This window comes from Piliocolobus tephrosceles, chromosome 12 (assembly GCF_002776525.5).
Source record: "Piliocolobus tephrosceles isolate RC106 chromosome 12, ASM277652v3, whole genome shotgun sequence".
Lineage (NCBI taxonomy): Eukaryota > Metazoa > Chordata > Mammalia > Primates > Cercopithecidae > Piliocolobus > Piliocolobus tephrosceles.
Genome location: NC_045445.1, coordinates 63,771,457 through 63,785,958, shown reverse-complemented (window position 1 = coordinate 63,785,958; position 14,502 = coordinate 63,771,457). Strand labels below are relative to the sequence as shown.

The 14,502-nt window shown below is 39.1% G+C and overlaps 1 pseudogene; it reads left to right on the top strand.

Moving 5' to 3' along the window:
• Positions 1–8,572: 8,572 nt before the first annotated feature.
• Positions 8,573–10,983, top strand: LOC111536569 (annotated as a pseudogene).
• Positions 10,984–14,502: the final 3,519 nt, after the last annotated feature.

The window sequence follows — 14,502 nt, the reverse complement described above, 5'->3', positions numbered from 1 at the left end:
GAGTCTCCCTGTGTCGCCCAGGCTGGAGTGCAGTGGCCGGATCTCAGCTCACTGCAAGCTCCGCCTCCCAGGTTCATGCCATTCTCCTGCCTCAGCCTCCCGAGTAGCTGGGACTACAGGCACCACCACCACGCCCGGCTAGTTTTTTGTATTTTTTTAGTAGAGACGGGGTTTCACCGTGTTAGCCAGGATGGTCTCGATCTCCTGACCTCGTGATCTGCCTGTCTCGGCCTCCCAAAGTGCTGGGATTACAGGCTTGAGCCACCGCGCCTGGCCCTAGTGCATAACTTCTTTTGAGAAGTTTCTGTTCATATCCTTTGCCCACTTTTTGATGGGGTTATTTGTTTTTATCTTGTAAATTTGATTAAGTTCCTTTTAAATTCTGGATATTAGACCTTTGTCAGATGTGTAGATTGCAAAATTTTTTTCCTGTTCTGTAGGGTGCCTGTTCACTCTGATGATAGTTTCTACTGCTGTGCAGAAGCTCTTTAGTATAATTAGATTCCATTTGTCAATTTGTTGTAGTTGCTTTTGGTGATTTCATCATAAAATCTTTGCCCATGCCTATGTCATGATAGTATTGCCTAGGTTTTCTTCTAGGGTTGTTATCGTTTTGAGTTTTACATTTAATTCTTTAATTCATCTTGAGTTAATTTTTGTATAAGGTGTAAGGTAGGTGCCCAGTTTTGATTTTCTGCATATGGCTAGACTGTTTTCACAGCACCATTTATTAAATAGGGAATCCTCTTCCCATTGCTTGTTTTTGTCACGTTTGTTGGAGATCAGATGGTTGGAGATATGTGATCTTATTTCTGAGATCTCTATTCTCTTCCATTGGTCTTTATGTCTGTTTTGGTAGAAATATCATACCGTTTTGGTTACTGTAGCCTTGCAGTGTAGTTTGAAGCCAGGTAACGTGATGCCTCCAGATTTGTTCTTTTTGCTTGAGATTGTCTTGGCTATATGGCCTCTTTTCTTGATTCCTTATGAATTTTAAAGTAGTTTTTTTTTTTCTAATTATGTGAAAAAACGTCAATGGTAGTTTGAGGGGATTAACATTTAATCTATAAATTACTTTGGGCAATATGGCCATTTTCACTATATTGATTCTTCCTATCTATGAGGATGGAATGTAGGTCCTCTCTTCTTTCCTTGAGCAGTGGTTTGTAGTTCTCCTTGAAGAGGTCCTTCACATCCCTTGTTAGCTATATTCCTAGATATTTTATTCTCTTTGTAGCAGTTGTAAATGGGAGTTCATTCATGATTTGCCTCTCTGCTTGTCTATTGTTTGTGTATAGGAATGCTTGTGATTTTTGCACATTGATTTTGTATCCTGAGATTTTGCTGAAGTTGCTTATCAACTTAAGGAGTTTTGGGTCTGAGACAATGGAGTTTTCTAAATATACAATCATGTCATTTGTAAACAGAGACACTTGGACTTCCCTTCTTCCTATTAGAATACCCTTTATTTCTTTCTCTTGCCTAATTGCCCTGGCCAGAACTTCCAATAATATGTTGAATAGGAGTGGTGAGAGAGGGCATCCTTGTCTTGTGTCAGTTTTCAAAGGGAGTGCTTTCAGCTTTTGCCTAATCAGTATGATATTGGCTGTGGGTTTATCATAAATAGATCTCATTATTTTGAGATGCATTACATGAACACCTACTTTATTGAGGGGTTTTAGCATGAAGGGGTGTTGAATTTTATCAAAGGCCTTTTCTGCATCTATTAAGATAATCATGTGGTTTTTTCATTGGTTCTATTTATGTGATGAATTATGTTTATTGATTTGTGCATGTTGAACCAGTTTTGCGTCCCAGGGATAAAGCCAACTTGATTGAGGTGGATAAGTTTTTTGATGTGCTGCTGGATTCAACTTGCCAGTATTTTACTGAGGATTTTTGCATTGATTTTCGTCAAGGATATTGGCCTGAAGGTTTTCTTGTTGTTGCTATTGTGTCTCTGCCAAGTTTTGGTATTAGGATGATGCTGGCCTCATAAAATGAGTTAGGGAAGAGTAGCTCCTTTTCAATTGATTGCAATAGTTTCAGAAGGAATGATGGCAGCTCCTCTTTGTACCTCTGCTAGAATTCAACTGTAAATCCGTCTTTCCTGAGCTTTTTTTAGTTGGTAGGCTATTTATTACTACCTCAGTTTCAGAACCTGTTATTGCTCTTTTCAGGGATTTGATGTCTTCCTGGTTTAGTGTGTGGGGAGGGTGTATGTGTCAAGGAATTTATCCATTTCTTCTAGATATTCTAGTTTATTTGCATAGAGGTGTTTATAGTATTCTCTGATGGTAGTTTGTATTTCTGTGGAGTCAGTGGTATTATCCCCTTTATCATTTTTTATTGCATCCATTTGATTTTGTTCTTTTCTTCTTTATTAGTCTATCTAGCATTCTATCTGTTTTATTGTTTTTCAAAAACATAGCTCTTTTATTCATTGATTTTTTTGAAGAGATTTTCATTTCTCTATCTCCTTCAGTTCTGCTCTAATCTTAGTTATTTATTGTCTTCTACTAGCTTTTGGAATTGTTTGCTCTTGTTTTTCTAGTTATTTTAATTGTGATGTTAAGGTGTTGATTTGAGATCTTTCTAGCTTTCCAATGTGGGCATTTAATGCTATAACTTCCCCTCTTAACACAGCTTTAGCTGTGTTTCAGAGATTCTAGTACATTGTTTCTTTGTTCTCATTGGTTTGAAATAACTTCTTGATTTCTGCCTTAATTTCGTTATTTACCCAGGAGTCATTCAGGAGCAGGTTGTTCAATTTCCATGAAGTTGTGTGTTTTTGCAGGAGTTTCTTAATCCTGAGTCCTGATTTGATTGCACTGTGGTCTGAGAGACTGTTTGTTATGATTTCAGTTATTCTGCGTTTGCCGAGGAATGTTTTACTTCCAATGATGTGGTCAATGTTAGATTAAGTGTCATGTAGCACTGAGAAGAATGTATATTCTTTTGTTTTGGGGTAGAGAGTTCAGCATATATCCATTAGTTCCACTTGATCCAGAAGTCCTGAATATCCTCATAAATGTTGTCTCATTGCTCTGTCTAATATTGACAGTGGTGTTCTAAAGTCTCTCACTATTATTGTGTGGGAGTTGAAGTCTTTTTGTAGGTTTCTATGAACTTGTTTTATGAATCTGGGTGCTTTTGTATTGGGTTCATATATATTTAAAATAGTTAGCTCTTTTTGTTTAATTGATCCCTTTATCAATATGTGATGCCCTTCTTTGCCTTTTTTTTGCTTTATTCTTCTTTTTATCTTTGTTGGTTTAAAGTCTGCTTTGTCAGAGACTAAGATTACAACCCCTGCTTTTTTCTGCTTTCCATTTGCTGGGTAAATTTTCCTTCATCCCTTAATTTTGAGCCTATGTCTGTCTTTGCATGTGAGATGGGTCTCTTGAACACATCACTCTGATAGGTCTTGACTTGTTATTCAATTTGCAAGTCTGTGTCTTTTAATTGGGGCATTTAGCCCATTTCCATTTAAGGTTAATATTGTTATGTGTGAATTTGATTCTGTCATTATGATGGTAGCTAGTCATACTGCACACTAGTTTATGCCATATTTTTTTTCATAATGTCGTTGGTTTTTATGTTTTGGTGAATTTCTCAGTGTCTGGTACTGGTTTTTCCTTTCCATATTTAGTGCTTCCTTCTGGAGCTCTTGCAAGCAGGCCTTGTGGTGATGAATTTCCTTAGCATTTGCTTGTCTGAGAAGGATTTTATTTCACCTTCTCTTATGAAGCTTAATTTGTCCTGATATTAAATTCTGGGTTGAAAATTCTTCCCATTAAGAATGTTTAATATTGGCCCCCACTCTCTTCTGGCTTGTAGGGTTTCTGCTGAGAGATCCGCTGTTAGTCTGATGGGCTTCACTTTGTAGGTGGCCTGGCCTTTCTCTTTGGCTGCCCTTAACATTTTTTCCTTCATTTCAACCTTGGAGAACCTGATGATTATCTGTCTTCGGATTAATCTTCTCGTGAAGTATCTTAGTAGAATTCTTTGTATTTTCTGAATTTGAATGTTGGCCTGTCTTACTAGGTTCAGGAAGTTCTCCTAGATAATATCCTGAAGTGTGTTTTCCAACTTGGTTCCATTCTTTCCATCTCTTTCAGATACTCGTCTTTTTACATAGTCCCATATTACTTGGAGGTTTTGTTTGTTCCTCTTTATTTATTTTTTTGCCCGCTGTATTTCAGCAAGATAGTCTTTCATTTCTGACCTTCTTTTTTTTTCACTTGATTGATTCAGCTATTAATACTTGTGTATGCTTCGTGAAGTTCTTGTGCTGTGTTTTTCAGCCCCATCAGGTCATTATGTTCCTCCTTAAACTGGTTATTCTAGTTAGCAGCATCTATAACCTTTTATCAAGTTTCTTAGCTTCTTTGCATTGGGTTACACCATGCTCCTTTACTTCGGCGAAGTTTGTTATTACCCACTTTCTAAAGCCTACTTCTGTCAATTCATCAAACTCATTCTCCGTCCAGTTCTGCACCCTTGCTGGAGAGGTGTTACAATTATTTGGAGGAGAAGAGGCACTCTAGCCTTTCGGGTTTTAAGCATTTCTTTTTTTTCTTTTTTTTTCTTTTCTTTTCTTTTTTTTTTTTTTTTCTTTTTTTTTTTTTTGCTGATTCTTTCTCATCTTCATGAGTTTGTCTAGTTTCAATCTTTGGGGCTGCTGACCCTTAGATGAAGTTTCTGTGGGGATTTTGATGTTGTTGTTGATTCTGTTGTTGTTGCTTTCTGTTTATTTTTCTTTCAATAGTCAGGTCCCTCTTCTGTAGGGCTGCTGTGGTTTGCCGGGGGTTAACTTCAGGTCCCCTTTATCTGGTTCATTCCTGCTCCTGGACATGTCACTCGATGAGCCTGGAGAAGAGCAAAGATGGGTGCCTGCTCCTTCTTCTGGGATCTCTGACCTTGAGGGGAACTGACCTGATGCCAGTAGGAATGCTCCTGTTTAGAGTGTCTGACAACCCCTGTGGGTCTCACCCAGTTGGGTGGCATGGGAAGCAGGATCCATTTAACAAAGCACTTTGGCTGTCCCTTGGTAGAGGGGGTGTTCTGCACTGGAGGGAAACCCACTCATCAGGGCTTCCCAGATTCCTCAGAGCTAGCAGGAGGAAAGACTAAATCTCCTGGTCTGTGGAGACTATGGCCAACCACACCCTTGGGGGCTCAGTCCCAGGGAGATCAGAGTTTTGTTCTTGAGCCCCTGGCTGGAGTTGCTGGAGTTCTTGCAGGGAAGCCCTGCAGCGGAAGTGTTTGCTGCCACCACTCCCCCAAGGAGCTCAGCTAGCTGACCTAGAAAGCAGGCAGCTGTAGCAGTGGTGATGGCCCCCCCTCCCCCTGGAACTTGGCAGGCTTAGGCAGATTCTAGCCAAGTGGCTGTGAGAATTTGTGCAGCTCTATGGTTGGGAGCCAAGCCCTGGTGGTGTGGGCTCATAAGTGAGATTCTCTGATCCATGTGTTGCACAGTTCTGTGAAGAAAGCGCGGTTTCCCAGGCTGGATAGCACACCCACTCACTGCCTCCCTTGGCTGAGGGTGGGGGCTCCCCTGCCCTGTGTGGCTCTCAGGTGAGAGTCTTCCTTCCACTGCTCTTCTTTCCTCTCCGTTGGTAATGCCAGAAGCCTAGTCAGTCCTAATAACAAAACCTGGATACCTTAGTTTCCAACGCAGGATTCCATGCTGTTTGGGATCTTTTCGATGGGAACCTCTGATCATTGCTGCTTCCATCTTGGCCCCGCCCAGTTGTAAGCTCAAAATATCCACTCTTTCAAAGATACATGAAGAGGATAATAAAAGCAGTTTTTGGGGGGGAAATATTTATAAATTCTGTAATTAATAATGGCTTTCTATCAGGAACATAAAAATAACTCTTGAAAACACAATAACAACAACCACAAAAAACCACTCCAATAAAATAGATGAAAGATTTAGAAACTTCACCACTGAGGAAATATAAATGACAGGTAAGTGCAATATAAAATTCTTAACATTATTAGTCATTCTGGAAATGCATTTTAAAATGAAAGTGGGAATTTAAAAAAAAAATCTGAGTATGCTGAGTAACTGGAACACTCATATATTACTGGTAGGAATGAGGAAGGGTGCATCTAATATGGAAAACATTTTGGTCATTTTTTAAAAAATAAAGTGTAGCAAATACTCATCATTTCCAGAAACTACACTCCTAGGTTTTTACGCAAGTGAAATAAAATATATATGCATATATAAACCTGTACGTCAATGTTTATAGTATCGTTTCTTTGTAATCAACCAAAACTGAATACAAGTCAAATGTTCTTCAACTGTATACACAAATAAACATTTGTATATCTATACAATTGAATACAATTTGTCAAAAAAAAATAGTGATACAAACAATAAAATGCCTGAATTTCAAATGCACTGTGGCAGTAGTCAGACTCAAAAGGCTGTTGTAATAGTTAACTTTAGGCATCAACTAGGCTAAGGGATGCCCCAAGAGCTGGAAAAACATAATTTCTGAGTATGTCTGTGAGAGTGTTTCTGGAAGATGTTGGGATTTGAATCAATAGACTGAGTAAAGACAATCCACTTTTAACAATCTGTCAGGTGTCAACCAATCTATTGAGAGCCCAAATACGGCAAAAAGGCAGAAGGAGGGAAAATTATCTCTCTTCTTGAACTGGAACATTCATCTTCTGCTCTCAGATATTGAAGCTCTTGGTTCTCAGGCCTGTGGTCTCCAGGACTTACACCAGTGGATCCCGCAGATTTCAGACCTTTCGAAGCATACTAAATTATATCACTGGCTTTCTTTCTTTCTTTTTTTTTTTTTTTAGACGGAGTCTCGCTCTGCCGCCCAGGCTGGAGTGCAGTGGCCGGATCTCAGCTCACTGCAAGCTCCGCCTCCTGGGTTTATGCCATTCTCCTGCCTCAGCCTCCCGAGTAGCTGGGACTACAGGCGCCCGCTACCTCGCCCGGCTAGTTTTTTTTTTTTTGTATTTTTTAGTAGAAACGGGGTTTCACCGTGTTAGCCAGGATGGTCTCGATCTCCTGACCTCGTGATCTGCCCGTCTCGGCCTCCCAAAGTGCTGGGATTACAGGCTTGAGCCACCGCGCCCGGCCTATCACTGGCTTTCATAATTCTCCAGCTTGCACATGAAAAATGGTGAGACTTCTCAGTCTCCATAATTTCATGAGCCAATTCCTATAATAAATCTCTCTCTGTGTTTCTGTCTGTCTCTATCTCTCTGTCTCTCTTCCTATCTCTGTTGCTGCCTTTATCTCTCTGTCTCTCTCTCTATATATGTATATATGGTATTACATTATTTTATTTCTGTATTATGTGATTATTAGATTTATAAATGTTGATTTATACCTATATTATCTTATGTGACTTGTAAATTTGAAGACACAGCTCTGTTTTGCATATAAAACCAAATTGCATACTATACTTTAAGGGAAAATTACATAGAAGCTATAAATGAAAGTATAAATTTTCCCTTGGCAAAGGCTTTTAAAAAAAATCTGTATTATTCTGAGTATGCAAACATCTCCTTTACACAGACTCAAAGAAATTCAATTGTTACAGTAAGTATACCTTATCCTTTGAAGATGTGCATTATAAAGACATTTTAAGAAGTAGGCATTCTACAAATTTCCCTTTCTAATTTAGCCATTGGCAATTGCAAGGGGAGGTAGAGCATTAAGACAAATACCTAATGCATGCGGGGCTTAAAACTTAGATGATGGGTTGATAGATGCAGCAAATTACCATGGCATATGTATACCTACATAAGAAACCTGCACATTCTGCACATGTATTCCAGAACTTAAGAATTTTTTTTTTTTTTTTGAGATGGAGTCTCGCTCTGTCACCCAGGCTGGAGTGCAATGGCATGATCTCCACTCACTGCAACCCCCGCCTTTCAGGTTCAAGCGATTCTCCTGCCTCAGCCTCCTGAGTAGCTGGAATTATAGGCACGTGCCACCTCACCAGGCTAATTTTTGTATTTTTAGTAGAGACAGGGTTTCATCATGTTGGTCAGGCTGGTCTCAAACTCCGGACCTCATGATCCACTCATCTCGCCCTCCCAAAATGCTGGGATTACAGGAGTGAACCACCGCGCCAGGCTGGGTAAAGTAAATTTTTTTTTAAAAAAAGTTTTATTTTGGGTTAAGGGGTACATGTGCAAGTTTTTTATATTGACAAACTCATGTTATAGGGGCTTGTGGTGCAAATTTTGTCACCCAGGTACTAAGTATAGTGCCCAATAGTTATTTTTTTCTGATCCTCTTTCTCCTTTCACCTTCCACCCTCAAGCAGGCCTAAGTATCTCTTGTTCCCCTTTTTGTTTCCATGTGTTCTCATTATTTAGCTTCCACTTATAAGTGAGAACATGCAGTATTTGGTTTTCTGTTCCTGTATTAGTTTTCTAGGATAATAGCCTCCCGTTCCATCCATGCTCCCAGAAGGGATATAATATTCTTTTTTTTTTCTGCCTGCATAGTATTCCATGGTACATATGTACCACATTTTCTTTATCTAATCTGTCATTGATGGGCATTTACGTTGATTCCATGTCTTTGCTATTGTGAATAGTGCTGCAATGAACATATACATGCGTATGTCTTTGTGGTAGAACAAATTCTATTCCTTTTATTTTACTATATTGATTTTCCTATATTTTACCCAGTAATGAACAATTTAAAAATAGTAAGAACTATCTATCCTAAATCCACAGACAAAATCATACTAAACAGTCAAAAGCTGAATGTATTCCCTTTGAAAACCGGCACAAGATGAGGATGCCCTGTCTCACCACACCTGTCCATCATAGTATTGGAAGTCCTGGCCAGAGAAATAAGGTAAGAGAAATAAGTAAATGGCATCCAAATAGGATGAGAGAAAGTCAAACTATCCCTATTTGCAGAAGACATGATTCTATATCTAGAAAACCCCATAGTCATGGCCACAAAGCTTCTTAACCTGATAAACATCTTTAGCAAAGTTTCAGAATACAAAATCAATGCACAAAAATCACTAGCATTCCTATTCACAAACAGGCAAGCTGAGAGCCAAATCAAGAATGCAATTGCGTTTACAACTGCCACAAAAAGAATGATACAGCTAGCCAGTTAGGTGAAAGAGCTCTACAATGAGAATAACAAAACAATGCAGAAAGAAATCAGAGATCACACAAATAAATGGAAAAACATACCATGCTCGTGAACAAGAAGAATCAGTATCATTAAAATGATCATACTGCCTGAAACAATTTACAGATTCAATGCTATTCCTATCAAACTTCCAATAATATTCTTCAAAGAACTAGATAAAGCTATTATAAAATTCATATGGAATCAAAAAAGAGCCAGAATACCTAAGGCGATCCTAAGCAAAAATAACAGAACTGAAAGCATCACAGTACCCAACTTCAAAATATACTACAGTGTGGGGCCATGCGCCGTGGCTCACACCTGTAATTTCAGCACTTTGGGAGGGCGGATCACGAGGTCAGGAGTTCGAGACCAGCCCGACCAACAACATGGTGAAACCCCATCTCTACTAAATATACAAAATTTATCCGGGCTTTGTGGCACGCACCTGTATTCCAGCCTGGGCAATAGAGCGGGAAACTCCCTCAAAAAAAAAAAAAAAAAAAAAAAGGCAGCCGGCAGGCAGGGGCTGGGACCCCAGGCCTGGAGTGCCTGAGGGTCCGGCTGCGATGACGGCAGCAGAGGTCCAGTGGGCTTGGTGCGTGAGTCCGTAGCGGCTCGGGTTCCGCTCGCGGGCTGTGGTGCAAGCAAACTGCCCGGCTCCCCTCCTCCCCGGCTCACCTCCGCCGCTGTGATTGGCTGGAAGATGGCGCTGGCCGGATGGAAATTCCAGGACAGTCTCCAAATTCGCCTCCATCTGTACCATGGGCGCCAATGCTTCAATGTTAGAGAAAGAGATTGGTCCAGAACAGTTTCCGGTCAATGAGCATTATTTTGGATTAGTCAATTTTGGGAATACCTGCTACTGCAATTCAGTTCTTCAAGCACTTTACTTTTGTTGTCCATTTCGGGAAAAAGTTCATGTATGTGAGAGTCAACCCAGGAAAAAGGAGAGCCTTCTTACATGCTTAGCAGATCTCTTTCGTAGCATAGCCACTCAGAAGAAAAAAGTTGGAGTAATACCTCCTAAGAAGTTCATCACAGGATTACGGAAAGAAAATGAGCTTTTTGACAACATCTTGCAACAAGATGTCCATGAATTCTTGAATTATCTACTAAATACAATTGCTGATATTTTACAAGAAGAGAGAAAGCAGGAAAAACAAAATGGTCACTTACCTAATGATAATATTGATAATGAAAATAATAACAACACACCAGACCCAACGTGGGTTCATGAGATTTTTCAGGAAACATTAACTAATGAAACCAGATATCTTACTTGTGAAACAATAAGCAGTAAAGATGAAGATTTTTTTTGACCTTTCTGATGACCTGGAACAAAATACATCAATTACTCACTGCCTAAGGGGTTTCGGCAACATAGAAACTCTGTGTAGTGAATACAAGTATTACTGTGAAGAGTGTCGCAGCAAGCAGGAAGCACATAAACGGATGAAAGTTTAAAAACTACCCATGATTCTAGCTCTACACTTGAAGAGATTTAAATATATGGATCAATTTCATCGCTATACAAAACTCTCTTACCGGGTAGTTTTTCCTTTAGAACTTTGTCTATTTAACACTTCAGGTTATGCCACCAATCCAGACGGAATGTACGACCTTGTTGCTGTTGTGGTTCACTGTGGAAGTGGTCCCAAGCGAGGCCATTATATTGCAATAGTTGAGAGTCATGATTTTTGGTTGTTGTTTGATGACGACATTGTAGAAAAAATAGATGCACAAGCTATTGAAGAATTCTTCGGGTTGACATCAGATACTCAAAGAACTCTGAATCTGGTTACATCCTTTACTATCAGTCTCAGGATTGAGGCAGAACGGTGATGAAGAGATACTTTCTGCCTCATTTCTTCTCTGGTTATGTTGGAAAGGGTCAAGCACTGATTTTTCAAGAAAAGAGAAATGCAGGAAACTCAGGATGCAGTAGCACACTTTGCACATGATAAAGCAAAGACGATGGATTGACAAGCCCTTCCAATTATGGTAGTTGATTTATTTGCTCAGGTATCATGCTGTCTGCACAGTTCCATACAACAAGGAGGTAAAATCAGAGATACCAGCTCCTCTTGTAAAACAGCCTTCCAGTCATTGACACATATTTTCTCTTTATTAATTGCACCAATAATGTTTTGAATTCCCTAGGGGTGCAGTAGAAAGAATCGGAATCTGTGTTGTATTGATAAGGAGATGATGTTGAACACACTGCATAAATTTGCCTGGTTCAGTATATATAGAAGCATATTCAGTGGTCTTTTCAAGAGGAAACCAGAAATACTTTTGGGTCTAGCACTTCCAGTTGCCTTCCTGATATGAAAACTAACATGCTGGATAATCCAGTGTCGGGAAGACAAAGATGTTTTGCTTCTCTGAAGAAGCTTATAATAATATACAGTATATGTATATGTAGGGAGCAATTGGTCAAAAGTGGCTTTTTGTTTCCCCAAGCGGAAAGGCTGGCTTTGTAATTATAATTTATTCCTTATTTATTTTACTTAAAATTGGTAGAGTCTAAGTATTCATGAAGTGCTCATGATTCTGTCAGTAAATTTGAGCATATTTTTATTAGTTAATGTCAGTTTAACTGGTCCTTTTGTTTGTTTCTATTCTTAAGATAAATTTTAAATTATATCTGAAATCAGTAAGATACCTTGAAAAATACTGCAATGAGAGGAGGTAAATATCCTTTTTCAGGAGGAAGTGATAGCTCTGGCTAAGTATTTGTCCTTTTATTATGGTCTCTAAATCAGTTATTTTCCTCAGCTTTAATTTAATAAAGTCAAAAAACTGTATAAACATTTCCTGTAGTTGTTGGAATAATTAAAAATGCTGGTGCAGTGGTGGTATGCCAATCTTTAGAATTCTTAAGTATTCGAATGTTTCAAGTTGAGGTCATGCTTGGGAAAATCATGTCATAGCATTTATGTTATTTTTGGATGTCATTTTTACCCTGGAAAGAAGTAATGATGTTTGTCATAACCCTAGTAGCCTGGATAGTGAGCTAAACAAACCCTTTGAAGATTACATTTTAATCAATAAACTAGGAATACAAAAAACGGGTTATTCCTCCCCTTCCCCCCATCTTTACAAATCTTACTGGAAGGGGGTTCAGAGATTAAAATTTGTGTTTGCTAAGACTTGCATTCTGTTGGGGGTTTAAAGAAATAATATATGTAACGTAAAATGTATGTAAACCACTGCAGTTTTTTGGACATTTTCCCATGCATCAGTAAGTTGTCTGACAGTAGCCAAATGTAACCTGCAGAAAGTTATTGAAAGTTACATTCAGAATAATAGCAATCAGGCCTTGGATGTTCTTTATTAAACTCTTTTCAGGCAGTAAATTAAAAAAAAAAAAAATCTGTCATTTTCTTTTTTCTTTTTTTGGGGGGGGGGGGGGTAGGGAATCTGGTTCTGTTGCCCAGGCTGGAGTGCAGTGGCGCCATCGCGGCTCACTGCAAGCTCCACCTCCAGGGTTCACGCCATTCTCCTGCCTCAGCCTCCCCAGTAGCTGGACTACAGGCGCCCGCCACCACGCCCGGCTAATTTTTTTGTATTTTTTAGTAGAGACGGGGTTTCACCGTGTTAGCCAGGATGGTCTTGATCTCCTGACCACGTGATCCACCCACCTTGGCCTCCCAAAGTGCTGGGATTACAGGCATGAGCCACTGTGCCCGGCCCAAAATCTGTCATTTTTAAAGTTATTTTGCTAAAACTGTTGACTATGGAAAACAAACAACAAAAATGAATGTTTTTAGTCTGCTGCTATTATTAACATTTATTATCTGTATCTTTTGGCTCAGGAAATGACTTCGCCTATTTGTTCCATAAGCAGATCTTTAACAGGGTCACTTAGGTAATTGGACTGCTTAAACAGATGTGCTGGGAGAAAATCATAATATTTAGCGTTTGTACTAAATATGAAAAGTATTTTGACAAGTTTCTTTTTAAGATAGTTTCTAAAGCCTTACCCTGGCTAGAGATGTTTTTTACAAATTATATATAGCCTGCCCGATCTACCAACATGCCACAGAGAATCACAATCAACAATGTGGGGAAAGTCAGAGCAATGGAAGTGGATGTGCACTTTTTATTTTGAGGGCTTAAACCAAATCATCTTGGACTTAAAGCTGTATTTCTGCAGCTTTCAGTACAGAGAAAAAGAGGAAAGTGAAACTGTGTCAGTTTTAACATTAGCTATATGACAACATGTTTCAGAAAGATAGATGAAGTCATTTGCATAAAGGTACAGCATTGAAATACTATGTTGTGTTTGTTTTTACATTGTTGCATTAAAAAAATACAGTAAAAGCCAAGTTAAATTGCATATTAAAGCAAGTTCTAGTATGTGTATTGAGTTCTTGGTAGTGACATACTTTGTTCAAATCTACGGCATACTTCGTAGTATGATTTGTCAGGGAAGGGACTGTGGGGTGACAGTTTTACATTCACTTTTTCTTCTTAATGCAACTGGATCTAAGTAAATGTTTTGAAGCTTATCAGAAACTCAATATACTTTTGAAACATATAGGGTCAGGGTTGGGGGAAAAAATACAGGTATAGTAAGTAAGAAAAGTGACCCATGAAGAAAGCATTGTGAGGTTGTATGTTGGTTGACTGTGATTAAAATGCAGGGCTGGTGTAAGTTGTAAATGGTGGCTGATTGCTATGTAACTATGTACATGAATGTTGGGATGACTGTCCCATATTTTCTATATTGGAATAAAAATTTCTATAAATTATTGTAACTAAAAGTAAATATCCGGCCGGGCGCGGTGGCTCAAGCCTGTAATCCCAGCACTTTGGGAGGCCGAGACGGGCGGATCACGAGGTCAGGAGATCGAGACCATCCTGGCTAACACGGTGAAACCCCGTCTCTACTAAAAAATACAAAAAACTAGCCAGGCGAGGTGGCGGGCGCCTGTAGTCCCAGCTACTCGGGAGGCTGAGGCAGGAGAATGGCGTGAACCCGGGAGGCGGAGCTTGCAGTGAGATGAGATCCGGCCACTGCACTCCAGCCCGGGCGACAGAGCGAGACTCTGTCTCAAAAAAAAAAAAAAAAAAAAAAAAAAAAAGTAAATATCCTAAATTAAATCCCACTTCTTAAGTCACATGGTTTCTGTCTTGGGAATTTTACCTTTAAAAGATTATTTAAGACAGGAACTAAGAGGTTTGGGAAGAGGGAAAAAAGAAAATGTGTATTATGTGGGTCTTGTGGCCTCTAACCATCAGTATAGGTTTTTTTCTTTCCTTGATGGCAGAAGAAGGACCTCATTTTCATAACATAACTACTCTTTTTTTTTTTTTTTTTTTTTTTTTTTTTTTTTTTTTTT